At 41.4% G+C, this 13,851-nt stretch overlaps 1 long non-coding RNA gene across 3 annotated transcripts in view; it reads left to right on the top strand.

Annotated features, from left to right (window-relative positions):
* Nucleotides 1–13,851, top strand: part of LOC113611848 (uncharacterized) — a 116,703-nt gene that overhangs the window by 78,631 nt on the left and 24,221 nt on the right. The window contains exons 3-4 of one of the 3 annotated variants that reach the window (XR_003429632.1): nt 1,925–2,093; nt 6,800–9,930. This is a non-coding gene — a long non-coding RNA (uncharacterized LOC113611848). Of the gene's footprint in view, nt 1–1,924; nt 2,094–2,873; nt 4,194–6,799; nt 9,931–13,851 lie in introns of those variants that run through there. The other 2 variants (XR_003429633.1, XR_003429631.1) reach the window with 2 other exon arrangements.

Raw genomic sequence — 13,851 nt, 5'->3', positions numbered from 1 at the left:
ATGACCTGGCTCTTGTAAGTAGTGCTGCAATGAATATTGGGGTGCACGTGTCTTTTTGAATTATGGTTTTCTCAGTGTATATGCCCAGTAGTGGTATTGCTGGGTCATATGGTAGTTTTATTTTTAGTTTTTTAAGGAACCTCCATACTGTTCTCCACAGTGGCTGTATCAATTTACATTCCCACCAACAGTGCAGGAGGGTTCCCTTTTCTCCACACCCTCTCCAGCATTTATTGTTTGTAGATTTTCTAATGATGCCTATTCTAATCGGTGTGAGGTTATACCTTATTGTAGTTTTGACTTGCATTTCTTTAATAACTAGTGATGTTGAGCATCTTTTCATGTTCCTCTTGGCCATCTGTATGTCTTCTTTGGAGAAATGTCTATTTAGGTCTCCTGCCCATTTTTTGATTAGGTTGTTTGTTTTTTTGATATTGAGCTGCATGAGCTGTTTGTGTATTTTGGAGATTAATCCTTTGTCAGTTTTTCGTTTGCAAATATTTTCTCCCATTCTGAGGGTTGTCTTTTTATCTCATTTATGGTTTCCTTTGCTTGCAAAAGCTTTTGAGTTTAATTAGGTCCCATTTGTTTATTTTTGTTTTTATTTCCATTACTCTAGGAGGTGGATCCCAAAAGATCTTGCTGTGATTTATGTCAAAGAGTGTTCTGCCTATGTTTTTCTCTTAAGAGTTTTATAGTATTCGGTCTTACATTTAGGTCTCCAATTTACTTTTAAATAGACCAGCAAAAAAATGTATATACATACATAAAGCAAATATGTATGTACAGTGTGTATATAGATAAAGCAAATATACCAAAAGGTCAGCATTTGTTGAATTTAAATGGTGGGTATATGGGGTGTTCACAGTACTATTTGTTCAACTTTCCTGTATGTTAGACATTTTTCATAATAAAATGTTGACAGCAAATAAAGAAAAAAGTTTTTTTTTTTTAAAAGAGAAGATTCTGCCCACCAACTCTCAAATGAAAATGGAAAAATTCAACAGGCTTAAAGTACAGAAGGCGAAAATCCAGTTAGTGAAAAGGAGAAATTCGCCGTCAAGGTTGTTAAACAGTTGGGCTGCTTTCCAATTGATTCCTTCCCTCAAAGTCTTCATTACTGGGAGTTGGAAGCTAGAGTACAAGGCTCTCAATCAAGATGATTTGAGGGCCCCCCAAAGACCTGTTGACCTCTAAATATCTCCCCTGCTGGCTTCCCATGTGGCCTGAAATCCCTGTAACCTGGGTCAGTTCTTAGGAATAAAGTATTTTCTCACTATTCTGGGGCCTCCTTTTAAAATGCAAAGCTAGGAGGATGCTGGGGCCCATTAAGTGGGAACAATTGTCTTCGGAGCCAGTGCCCGCCCAGAGGCCCTCCATTCTAATAGCTCCTTTCCCAACCTCTTACCACCGCTGTGACTGGACAATACGTGCTCTAGGAAACTGAAATTGGACAATGTGTGCTCTAAGCAACTTCTTAGGTGAGGATACCATTTCAAGAAAGCTTACTTTTCGTGAATAAAATGGGGTGCATAAGGTCATTGCTGTTTTTACTTTGTCAACTGGGTGGCCTCTGCAAGCTTCTTAAAACACTTCAAAGGAAGCCTTCTCAACTCTTCCAGCCCTCCACCCCTTCCCTTTGTAACTGAATTCTTACTGACCCCGAAGCTTTTCACTGAATGAAGAGTTTCCAAGGGGTCTAAAAAATACCTGAGACAATTAGAGAAATGAAAACCAGGGGGTCAAGATGAATTGACCCTTGGCGGAGGATTTACATAAATAGGTCCTAACCTCTGGCTGTGAATAAAAGATAAATGCCCCATTAGGGTCAGAACCACAGTTCAAGGGCGTTTGCAGGGCCAAGCCTGGCTTCTCTGCTATGTCAGGAATTTCAGGAATGCCACTGATCATTGTGTGTTGGCAGAGCGCAGGGGGTTGCAGGCCGGATAACAGAAACCCAGCCCTGCCCACTGGGTGAAGCTGCAGCTCTCCCACACAGCGATCTGCAAATCGAGAGCGTGAGAAACCTGCAAGTGGAGAGAGGAGCCAGAAGTAATGCCTTCGAAAATGGAACGGATGCCTTCTCCTGAAAGGTGACTAAATTCATGTTTTGGATGGTGGTATTAACCTGTAAGATTAGAGGGGAGAAAGGGCATGTCCCCTGAGAAGAGCCAGTTCGCTCCCCTTACCTGTAGATCAGATGACCCCGTGCTAGCCTCCTGCAGCCTGAAGGGCTCCACCACGTTTCCTTCTGCTGCTACCCAATAAAGAAGTCTTACAAGGGTGTTACAAGATAATTTTTAGAAAAAAGGTAAAATCCTGATCCTTATACAGACATAAAAATGAACATGTGTTAAAGATTTTATTTTACTCGTAATAACTGAGGGAACTAGGCACGTGTTATAACTGATTTAAAAAAGAAGCAGCCCAGATTTATAGGGAGTAAAGAATGTTGAAATGAATTACAAATGGAGGCAAACGTTCCCCGCCCCCAGCCCCCCACAATGAAGGAGGTAAGTTGAACCAGGCAGGACAGAATTCACATGTCTATCCCTTCTCTACAACTTACAGAGTTATAGAATAGCTCCTGTAGGAAACAAGTGCTTTAGGCAATAAAGAGTTTCCCCCTGAAGTATGAATTTTCTCTACAAGGGCAAGAAATTTTGCTTTCTACATATTGCCTCAAGAGAAGTGTCCCCTCTATCTGCTTACCTCTAACCCCTGCCCTGTCTCCGCACTCCCCCCTCCACCCCCCAGAAAACCGTATGTGTACTTTTTAACCAAAGACTGAGGTGGGCTTGAGAACCTTTGGCCAAAGTTGATTTCCCTCTTCCACAATTTTCTACCTTATTTTATTTCTTTGTCACATAAAGATGCATAGAATCCTGGTTGGGTTGTTCCTTGGCAAGATGAGAAGGATGACGAAGATGCTGCTTTGCCCATGTCATCTTGCTCTCTGTCACACCTCTTGCACTAAAGAGAAATCACAAGGAGAATGGGAACTTGGGATGGAGAACCCACTTGCTCTGCAGCTGTTTTGGCCAGCAGATGCCTTAATCCTGATGGCCATTTTGGGCTTATTTTGCTGAGAGTCTCCAAAGTGACCCATTGCATCATGGAGACAAAGAGCAGGGATATCTTGGATTCTACTGCTTAGAAAGTATGTCTTTTTTTCCCCTGTTGCATCAAAGAGATCTGTCAAGCTTTCTAAAAGTACTAACTCTGACCTGATATCTAAAGTAACAGATGGAAATATGGGCTCTTTAGATGGAGCTCTTTCCCCAAACCTGTATCTAAGTGAAGAGGTAGAGATTCAAAACAAAACCATGTTGGAGAATTACTTCTCATTCCTGGATTTAATGTCTTATTTTTATATTGTTGCATAAGAAATTGACTCTAAAAAGCAGCTGTTTTCGAATTCGGGAAATACTGTTCTAGGCTCATTTATTTAAAGACAAACAACCAAAAACACCAAACCCACTAGCCCAGGCTTTGATTGACCACCTCCTCCCCCATTTTCCTCTGGAGCAGTGATTTTCGGGCCACTGCATGAATTTCAATCTATTATCTAACGAAGAACGCCGAGGCTGGTGATACTGAGAAAGCATGAGAGAAAAAAAGATATCACAGTGACAACACACTTCTGCAGAGTTACATCCGAAAGCAAATAAGTGACCTACTTACTGTTCTGTAAAGCACAGGGCAGATTCTCACGTGGAAAAATGCCCTCAGAAGTACATGGTATGGGTAAAAGAATTTATGCAGGGCTGTCTTCACATAGGCATGCAGGTATGTGAGTGTGGGTTAGCAGACATTCCTTTCTGACTCATTACCCATTTTGCCCCTGCATTCCCCATTCCTTAGTGCTTGAGGCACTTTTTTTTTCCAGATTTCCCTAGGCTGGGACAGAGATTGATGGTATCTTGGAGCTCTCTAAAGAGAAACTGTGCCCCTTTGCACTTTCCTTTTGTGGCTAATCATTAAGACTTGCTCCCAAGCTCTGTCATATGAGCATGGCACAGCTGCCTCTGAGCTGAGAGCTCTTACCTGTCACAGGCTCTGGTACATGTAGACTCTCCTGGCAGTCTGTCAGTCGATACATATTTTTTAAAAATATTTAATTTATTTATTTGGCTGCGTCAGTTCTTAGTTGTGGCACGCGGTATTTTCGTTGCCACATGTGGGATCTTCATTGTGGCATGTGGGATCTTTAGTTGTGGCATGCGAACTCTTAGTTGCAGCATGTGGGATCTAGTTCCCTGACCAGGGATTGAACCTAGGCTCTCTGCATTGAGAGCGTGAAGTCTTAGCCACTGGACCACCATGAAAGTCCCAGTCAACACATATTTATCAACTAGACAGACAGTGAGACAGACAGTAATTTAGGGGAGAAAAACTTTTACTCTCTCCTCTTCTGTTCTATAGCTGGGACCTGCGAATTAAAGTGACAAACAATAGATTCACAGGAGAAATTGATGTTAATATGTTTTTCATTCATGGGGGCTTCACAGAAAAGAAGTGAAATCCCCCCAAATTTATCAAGCTTGAGTGCTTATATACCATTTTAACAAAGGGTGATAAACTGTGACTAGGTAAAGGAAAGGGGGTTTGGGCTTTCAGGGGCAATAAAATGTAGGAAGGTGACTAGGAAATATGTGGGGGAAATTAATGGTGGACAAAGGCTATTTAACAGGTTTGCTTATGCAGACTCATCTTGGTACCTTCTCTGTCTCAGTGACGTGTTTTTGTCCTCTTCCTGGTATGGGAAAGGGGGACATGTTCACAAGGGAAACTTGTGAGAGAACTCTTCTTGTGATTGCTTTTTCTCAATTGTCTTCAGTTCAAAATAATCCTTATGCCAAAGTGGCATAATTTGGGGTGTCATATTCTGATCCCCTTCAGTGAGAGGCATCAGAATGTTTTACAGGGCTTTAAAATATAATACTTGTATCACTGGAATAAGGAAGTGAACTTCCTAGCATAGCCTAGAGATCCGGAGGCCGTGGTAGATGAGGCCAACTTCCCCCATTTGAGTAGAGGACTCAGAAGCCTGGGGAAGCCAAAAGCAGGGATGGGAGTCAAGGAGGAGGAGTTCCAGGAAGGGCCTGAGAAAGAGGGTCTTTGATCAAGCATTACCTGTAGGCCACAGCTGCCCCTATTGCCCCAAAGCTACATCCTGAGGCGGGATGAAGAAAAAGTCAAAGTTTAGCATCTTATATTCTGAAAAGAGACTGAGGGAGAGAAGAAGATGGAGAAAGGAGTAATGAGATGTGAACCCACTTTTGTGCCTCAAATTCCTGGGAGTTTCTCATTGGTTCCTGTGTTCTGTTGCTGTCTACCGTCTGCAAAGGAAGGATGAAATCGATTGCCTTGCAGGCATAGATATAATCACCAATGAAGGGGATGCTACCCTAGAACATGCTACCCTAAAGTATGCCATTTTGGCATAAAGATGATTTGAGTTGAAGGCAATTGAGAAGCAGCAGACAAAGGAAGAACTCCCCCTTTCTGCCTAAAAGCAGGGCATAAATTTCCCATGGTAAAAGTGACATAAACTTCCATTTGTAAAGGTGTCCCCCTCTTCTATACAAGGAAGAGGACAAGACTCTTATCAGAGAGCAACTTGAGTCTGTATAACAGATTCTACTGAACAACCCTATCTACCATACATTTCCTAGTCACCTTCCCACAGTTTACTGCCCCTAAGAACCCAAACCCCTTTTCCTTGTCTAATCATTTCTCCACAATTTATTGCCCTTTGTTAAAAGATCTAACTGCCTTTGGGTTTCACTTTGTTTCTGTGAAGCCCCTGTGCACATAAAAATATTAGCATCGATAAAGAAACATATGCCTTTTCTCCCGTTAATCTGTCTTTTGTCAGTTTAATTCACAGGCCCCAAGAACAGAGTCTAAGAGGGTAGAGAAAATTTTTCCTCAGCTATACCACCATTAGTATTCCTTTGTTTGACTTTGTTTGATTGCTCAGGAAACGAGTTATTGGATTTCTTTCCCCCTGTTTCTATTAAACATATGGTTTACCATTGTGCTGGCTGAGTAGCAATTAGAGATCTCCATAGAGGCTCCTCTAACATGTTGCTTATTCTGGAAGACAGCTATTAAGACCCTCATGACCATGTGTTTAAAGTGTGCTGCCCTGAGGGATGCTGCTTTGTACCTTGGCAGTGTTGCCTTACTGAGTCCCAGCAGTCCAGGAAAATTCCTTGGATTCAGACTTTCCCATTATTCTGGAAAATTCATTTTTTCCTTTCTCCCACATGGGCCTGCTTAGACAGAGTGACTATAGACCACTGACTATAAAGTCATGGTCAATTAAAGAAAATGACTTCTCCATTTCATGCCTTCAGGGTTAATAACAGAGGCCCAGGGACTCCTGAGGTGTCCGAGGGAGGCAGTAGGCTAGTCTCCCAGTGAAACCAAGTAGAGAAAAGCAAAGAGAGGAATCATCATGGGGGCTGTTGTTTGAATTTTATGTTTGCAATTTAATTCTATAAATCAAATAAGGGAAATTCACACTGGTTCTGTATAGCACGTGATAAACCACAGCATTGCTACCAACAACTTTTTTCTCTCTTTATGATCAGTGGCCTCATCAAAAGTGCATATTTTGAGTTTTGCAATACCTGACACATAAGTTGTAAAGAAGAGGAGTTTTTCACAGGTTAAAGAGATATAAGGAAAGCAGCAAGATCTTATATCTGGAACATTTCTGAGGGGTATATGTTTATTAGAGTATCCAGTTATTCTATGACTAACTTCATTTTCTATGGTTTTTCTTAAGAAAACATTTGTGGAAGTATTCAGTTATGATCACAAACTACTTCTTGTGAATTATCTGTGATGACTACATTGATTTCCCCTGAAGATTTATACAGCCAGGATGTTTGAAAGCTTGGACATCATCTCCTCTGACATAAACAATTTTCTGTGAAACCTTTCCATGTTAACTTGTAGTACCTGATTCTCAAGCCTGATATACAATTAATGTATTCTCTTCTCCCACAAAATGTGTTTGTCGCTGTTTTGCTGTTATCCTCAAAGTATACACTTTCTTCTCCTAACCGTGGGCCCCAAATCCCACACAATGAGGGCGAACCACAGAGTAGCAGAGAGAAAAGAACATTGCTTTTCTTACATGAAGACTTTTCATCCAATTCCACCTCTCTGTTCTGTGGATACTATTTGGTGTTGGGGAAATAGTAGCATTCACAATTTGGTCTTCTAGATTTAATTTATACTACTTCAATTGGTGCCTTAAAAAAAAAGCACCTCAAAAAAGCAAAATGGGGTGCCCTAAATGCTGGGTTTTCTCCGCCTTTGGTCCAAGGGGTACCCAAGGCTCAGTGTATATTCATCATCACCAAAATATTGCCTTGTAGATATTTTTGAGAGCCAGAGATGAGTTTATAATGTTTTACAGGCCTGGTTTGGAGCTCTACGTCCTTTTCCTTTTTGGTAGTCAACTTGTTATATCTGTGATAAAAACAGTCACTGTGTGTGCCTAAGTACATTCAGAACCAGAAACCAACAAAAAAATCAAGATTCCAATAACTCAGGAGAACCTACCAGATTCTGACCATCTGACAGTCTCATCTCGACACCTACCAGTCTTCACTGATCAGAAAGGTGATCAGAGCCCTGAGCTCTTGATTTTATCACAAAGCGTTTTTTCTTTGTGGGTACCTTGGATCTGGAGATAGAGCATCGGGCGATCAGATAAAGCCATGTGGAGGGCTGAAAGTTTGCTGGAATGATGCTTGGGGCACAGTTTATGCTGTTGGAGCATTTCCTGTGTGCACTTTGAAACCTCTGAACTCAGTTCTTCAAAGTGAGAGCTACCTTATTCTGTCTTTCCGCTGAACAATGCATCTGCCACTTATCATCTTGGTTTTTTTTTTTGGCCACCTCCACCCTAATTGACTTAGCTAACATTGATTTATCAAAGCAAAAGCGTGGCCCTGACTGAGTCATAAGTCACACTTTTACCTGACATTATCTGAACCTTTGGAAATGAAACATGCAAATAATGGACGTTTTGTGCACGGGTCTACACACACGCACATATATGTGTCTTTCTGTTTGCTTCATTCATCATGTTCTCTATACTCCCACTGTTTTTCTCCATACTCCCACTGTTCTTCTCCCCCCTCGCACCCCTTCTCACCCATAGTAGTTTAGGAGAGAGTTATGTTTTCTCATGAGCCAAAAGGTCATTTTTCAAGTTGAGCCCTGTTAACCTCAGTGACAAATGCTTGTTTTTCAGAAGTTTCCTCTTTGCAAAACTCTGTTTTTAGGACAGAAAATTTATTTCGCTTTAGAGAGCCAGTGTGGTAAGAGGAAACTGAAGCTGGTCTCTGGGTGTGTGTTTGTGCTAATTTGCTGTACAGTCAAATGTGGATATAGGTCAATAAAAGCTGTTCTTTGATCTATTGCTGCAAAAGATTCATTGTAAATACATTACTGGATATGAGGGTTATGGCTGTGTAACTGCCCCTTGCAAACAGTGCCGTGCCCTGTGCCATCCTTTAGCATGTACAAGAAGTGAGACATCTGGCTTCAACCTGCCTGGGTTTTTTTTTTTTTTATTGAGGTAAAAAACATAACAAAATTTACCATCTTAACCATCTTTTTTTTTAATATTTAACAAATTTAATTTTTTTAACATTATTTTGGTTCCAAAAATACCTGGCATGGTGGTTAAATATAACAGCTGTTGCATCTTAACCATTTTTAAGTGTACCTTACAGCGGTGTTAAGTACAGCCTCCCTGGGTTTTACTTTGCTGATTTATTTATTTTTTGATTTATTTATTTTTAATGGGTAGCCACGATATCATTTCATTTCTGGGTATCCCCATAAAAGGATAGCATTCGGGCAGAGAAATAACCTTAAAATAACAATAACAGCAACAAACACTTAGCAACAAGAAGTGAATAAAACGAAACAAGGCCAATATTCCTACAGCTAACTCTTTTGAGTTAATACCTGTTATTATTATGTGTCTAGCACTGGCCAAGGCATTGTAAAGAATGCAATGAGATATGATCAGTGACCTCAAGAGGTTTACCCTCCTCTTATGGGATGCAGGTATCAGAGTAAATCACGTTCACTAAAATAGGAATCAAGGCTTCAGCCATATCTCCCTTACTCAGTGATTGTATATGGAGACACATTTCCTTTTACCCATAAATGCATAGTCTGTGTAATTAAGTAGCGAAGCAGAGCAGCCAGTTGAAAAGGTCATTGTTTGAAGTCATAGGCCCTATCTAGGTGTGACAAGCAACCCATGGTGGCAGGGGATTTGGAACCAACCTCTGCTGAGGGCTGGTTGGGCCAGCGTGGCCCACAGGAATCTCAGTGGGAGAACAGGGAAAAGGCTTTGTGAGATTGATGCGATCTTGACTGTGAATTTCAGGTTTCCATGGTCAGCCTCTAAGCCTTTCTCCTCTTACCTGCCTTGTGAGACTGGAGGGCAAACTGGGTTCGAAAACCAAAAGATACAACCTCTTCCCCCCAGATTGCTTGATTGTCAAAGACAAATAAACATTCCCCTCCTTCCCTTCCTTCCTTCCTTCCTTCCTTCCTCCCTCCCTCCTTCCCATATTTGGAGATATGTCTGGGTGTGGGATGAGCCGTTGGGAAGAGGTGGATCGTGAAATCCCTAACACAAAGCTGGTGTGTGTTCCATGGATAAAGACCCCACCTCTCAGATCTCATTTAGACGACATCCCTGCAATGTTTACACTGCTTGCTGTCATAGTCAGCCTTCAAATACTTGGCTTCACTTAAGCCAAGTTGATCCTCTAACAAGTGATAATTCATACGAAAGCATTTGTAATGTCTAATGTGCTAAGAAAATATGAATGGTATGGTTTCAGTTTTTATATTATTAAAATCAACCTTTAAATGTCATTTCTCTGCCGTTTCCTGTAAAAGCAGCATCACCCACCCTGGGTCCTGGGGGGAAAGATGGAGGAAAGGAATTGACTTTCTCTGGTTCACACTGGAAATCAAACTGGGCCCACCTCTCCTGCAGTCTGAGTCAGTGACTCTCATTTGCTTTTATTTTTTCTTGTTTGCTTTGACCTATTCTGCAGTCAGCACATACAGGTGTACAACGCCCCCACAAGCAAACGCACTCGATAAAGCGTATTGTGCTACATCATTGCTATAGTGATAACCTTGAATCTGCTCTAATCTGTGAAAGAGCACATCATTCAGAACATCCCATACTTTATTATTAACAGATTACTTATGACTCACCTCATAAATGACCCCAACAACGCCCGTGATTGTGACTCAGTGTTCCCAGCGTCAGTCTGATGCTCTGGCAACAGAATTGTTCTGTTTCCCCTTGCATTGACTCCAGTTCTGGGAGGCTTCCAGATCCTTTCAGTTCAATGATTTCTATTCAATTCCGCAGACATTGAGCACCTACTGTGCTCAAGTACTCAGCCTGTTCAGGGGACACAGACATAAAGCAGCCCTGGTTTCCACCTTCCTGATGCGCACAGTCTAATGACGAGTTTTTTCCGTGATGCTGTCCCCAACTGTCTCTCTTCTTCTTCCATTGGTGCTTTCTGGCCCCAGCTTTCTCCCATCTCTCCACAACTGAGGTCCCAGGAAGGCTTGTAAGGGACCTTTCAGGGGTGTCTGAGACTCCTCTTTGCTCTCATAGACCTCTGGATTTATGTTAACCATTCCATTCCAAAGTACACTGTATTGCATCTTAGCCAATGTGCCAGGTGCTATGTACTTAGCCCTGTCTAATCCTCACAACCCTATGAAGTAGGTTCAGATGAGGAAACTAAAGCTAAAAAAGCCAAGTAGCCTGTCCAAAGTCACATAAGCAGTAGCAGAAGAGCCCCGGCCTGAACTAGGCAGTCTGATTCGAAAATCTTTGTACTATTCTAAGAGTGAAGCAAAACTTGGTACCCACGACTTATAACCACCAACAAGTGTGTGGCATTTAAGCAAATATTCTGACCATGATTATTTGAAGACCCTATACTTAAAAATTTTTTTATTGAAATATAATTGATTTACAATGTTGTGTTAGTTTCAGGTGTACAGCAAAGTGATTCAGTTGTACATATGTATATATCTATTCTTTTACAGATTCTTTTCCCTTATAGGTTGTTACTAGATACCAAGTATAGTTCCCTGTGCTACACAGTAGGTCCTTGTTGGTTATCTACTTTATAGACAGTAGTGTGTGTATGTTAATCCCAAACTCCTAATTTATCCTTCCCCCTCCTTTCCTCTTTGGTAACCATAAGTTTGTTTTCTATGTCTGTGAGTCTATTTCCGTTTTGTAAATAAGTTCATTTGTATCATGTTTTTAGATTCCACCTGTAAGCGATATCATATGATATTTGTCTTTCTCTGTCTGACTTGAAGACCCTATACTTTTTTCCATTTCCAGATATCCCTGATTCATGATATTGGGTCTTAAGAATATTTTATGACTGCTATGTCCACTAAAATCTTAATACACTTATGGCAAGGATTAAAAAAATACAAATAACTTTTAAAAGACCCACTGCTTACCACCACCACCCCACCATTCCATGAGGTGAACCAGGATTCTAGCCTAATTGGCAAGCAAGCACATTTCCTATGAGGTCCATCAACCTGTTGATGACATAGGGCCCCTGCCAGAGCCTACACAGTGGATTCAAGCATGGGGCAGAGCCTTGGACTCTGAGCAAATGTTTCTGTGGAGAAACAGCCTTCACTGCATATGTAAAAAGGCTTGGATTTGCTTTGTTTTGTTTCTGTTATGAGAAATGGCCAGAGGGCGGCCTGATGTGCCAGGTAAGGTAGAATCAATGAGAAGCAATTTACCAAATGGAGATACCAATATTATCTGTGTGGTTAATCTGTAGCACCTACCACCTTGTGACCCTCCATGAAGCTTTAAATCCTGTAAATTCAAACAGATTTTTCAATCCACTTTGCATTTAAAATCGCCCAGATCTGGGAGAAATTTGTTGTTACCATGGTAGCCAGCCTACATAACAGAAAGTTTTCCAATGTACTATTTTCTTTGCATGGGCTTCAGTTAATAACTCGTGGAGAGCTTCTACAGATCCTTAATATGCTGAGATCCACAGTCTAAGAGCTGGGCACGTTTCTCCCCCACTTATGAAAGGCTAAAGCCAAGGATTGGACTGGCTATGCAGGGAACCTGGAAGGTCCCTTGACCTCTGGTGTGAGTGCTGTTAGGCGGCAACCAGAGCTGGCAAAAAACCCCAAAGGAATACAAACCTGCCATGTGTTCAAGAATACTCCTGCACACTCAAAAAGATAGGCCCAGTGTGGGAAGCAGCAGTGCTTGTCTTCCTGTTAAAAAGCCCACTGATGAAGCCGGATGCCTTGCCCCGGGTCAGTGAAGATTATATTGTTTTATCCTACTCTGCACAGAGAAAACAGATTAAGAAATGGAATTAGGCACTCCTCCTACACTTTCCCCCAGGATCCTCTCTGTTCTGATTGCCTATTGACCTGCTTTCCAAACTGGACTGCTAATTTCAAAGGGGCCAGGGCTATGCTTGTCTTGTTCATCCCATAGCAAGGACTTAATCAATATTTGCTGAAATGATGAAATGGCTGAATGAATGAGGCTTTGAAAATGCTCATTCGATGAAAAATTGATAATAGACCACCATTTCTATGGAATTCAGTGATCTGATTAGAGCCGGCATGGAGAGAAAGGGAAGCTGTTGAAAGAAACTGAGGCTCCGGGATGCGAAAGCATCCTCCCACTTGTGACAACATGGGTGGACCTTGAATGCATTAAGCTAAGGAGGATGTCACACAGAGAAAGACAAGTACTGTATGATATCACTTGTATGTGGAATCTAAACAAATGAAACCTATAAAAAACAGTAAAATGGTGGTTACCAGGGAATGGGGGGCAGGGGTATAAGAGTGATGGTGTTCAAGGGTACAGACTTGTAAAGAATAGTAAATGCACCATAGAGATCTAATGCACAGTATAATTAATATAGAAAATAATACTGTGCTGTAATTATATAATGTGATAAATAGAGATACATGGGCAAACATATTACAATATATAAATGTACACCTTCAATTCGTACTATGTTACATGCAAAATTTATTCAATAAAAGTTTGAGGTATCACATACCATTAAAAAAACAAAGAAATTGAGGCTCCAGGGGCATGCCATTTTACTCAAAGATAGAAGAGCTGTGGTGAGTGCTAGGAGAGGAACATCTTGGCTGATCAGAGGCAAATCAGTGGGATTTAGCTGCCCAGGTGATCTTTGTACTTTGGGGGAGCAGAGAAGCACAGTGGAAAGGAGGGTGGGGATACAATCTAGACTGAAGTGAAATCCTAGAGAATCAGAAAACAATCTCCCTCAGGGAGTTAAGAGAGCTGACTTGCAAGTGGAGCAGGGAGCATGAGAGAGGAAATGGGCTGGGACAAGGAGAATGGTAGATGCCCTGAGCAGCATCCGGCTAGTTCCACGAGCAGCCAGGTGTTCCTTATGCCCAAGGCAACCCTGAGACAATTTCACAGTCAAGAGATTTTGCATCAAGGAGCTGACTCTTTAGTGGTGAGGGTCCTGGTGGGACTGCCTGCATGGCAAGCATGCAGACCCAGGATAGGCAAACTGGGGTCTTTGGGCTAAATCCAGTCTGCCACCTGTTTCCGTAAATAAAGTTTTTTTTCTTTTCTTTTTTCTTTTTTAAATTTTTTATTGCAGTATAGTTGATTTACAGTGTTGTGTTAGTTTCTGGTGTACAGCAAAGTGATTCAGTTATGTGTATGTACACACACATATATATATTCTTTTCCATTAT

The sequence above is a fragment of the Aethalodelphis obliquidens genome, unplaced genomic scaffold (assembly GCF_003676395.1).
Source record: "Aethalodelphis obliquidens isolate GAN/ISIS:26980383/991018 unplaced genomic scaffold, ASM367639v1 scaffold71, whole genome shotgun sequence".
Taxonomy (NCBI): Eukaryota; Metazoa; Chordata; class Mammalia; order Artiodactyla; family Delphinidae; genus Aethalodelphis; species Aethalodelphis obliquidens.
This window is presented reverse-complemented; position numbering and strand designations above follow the sequence as displayed.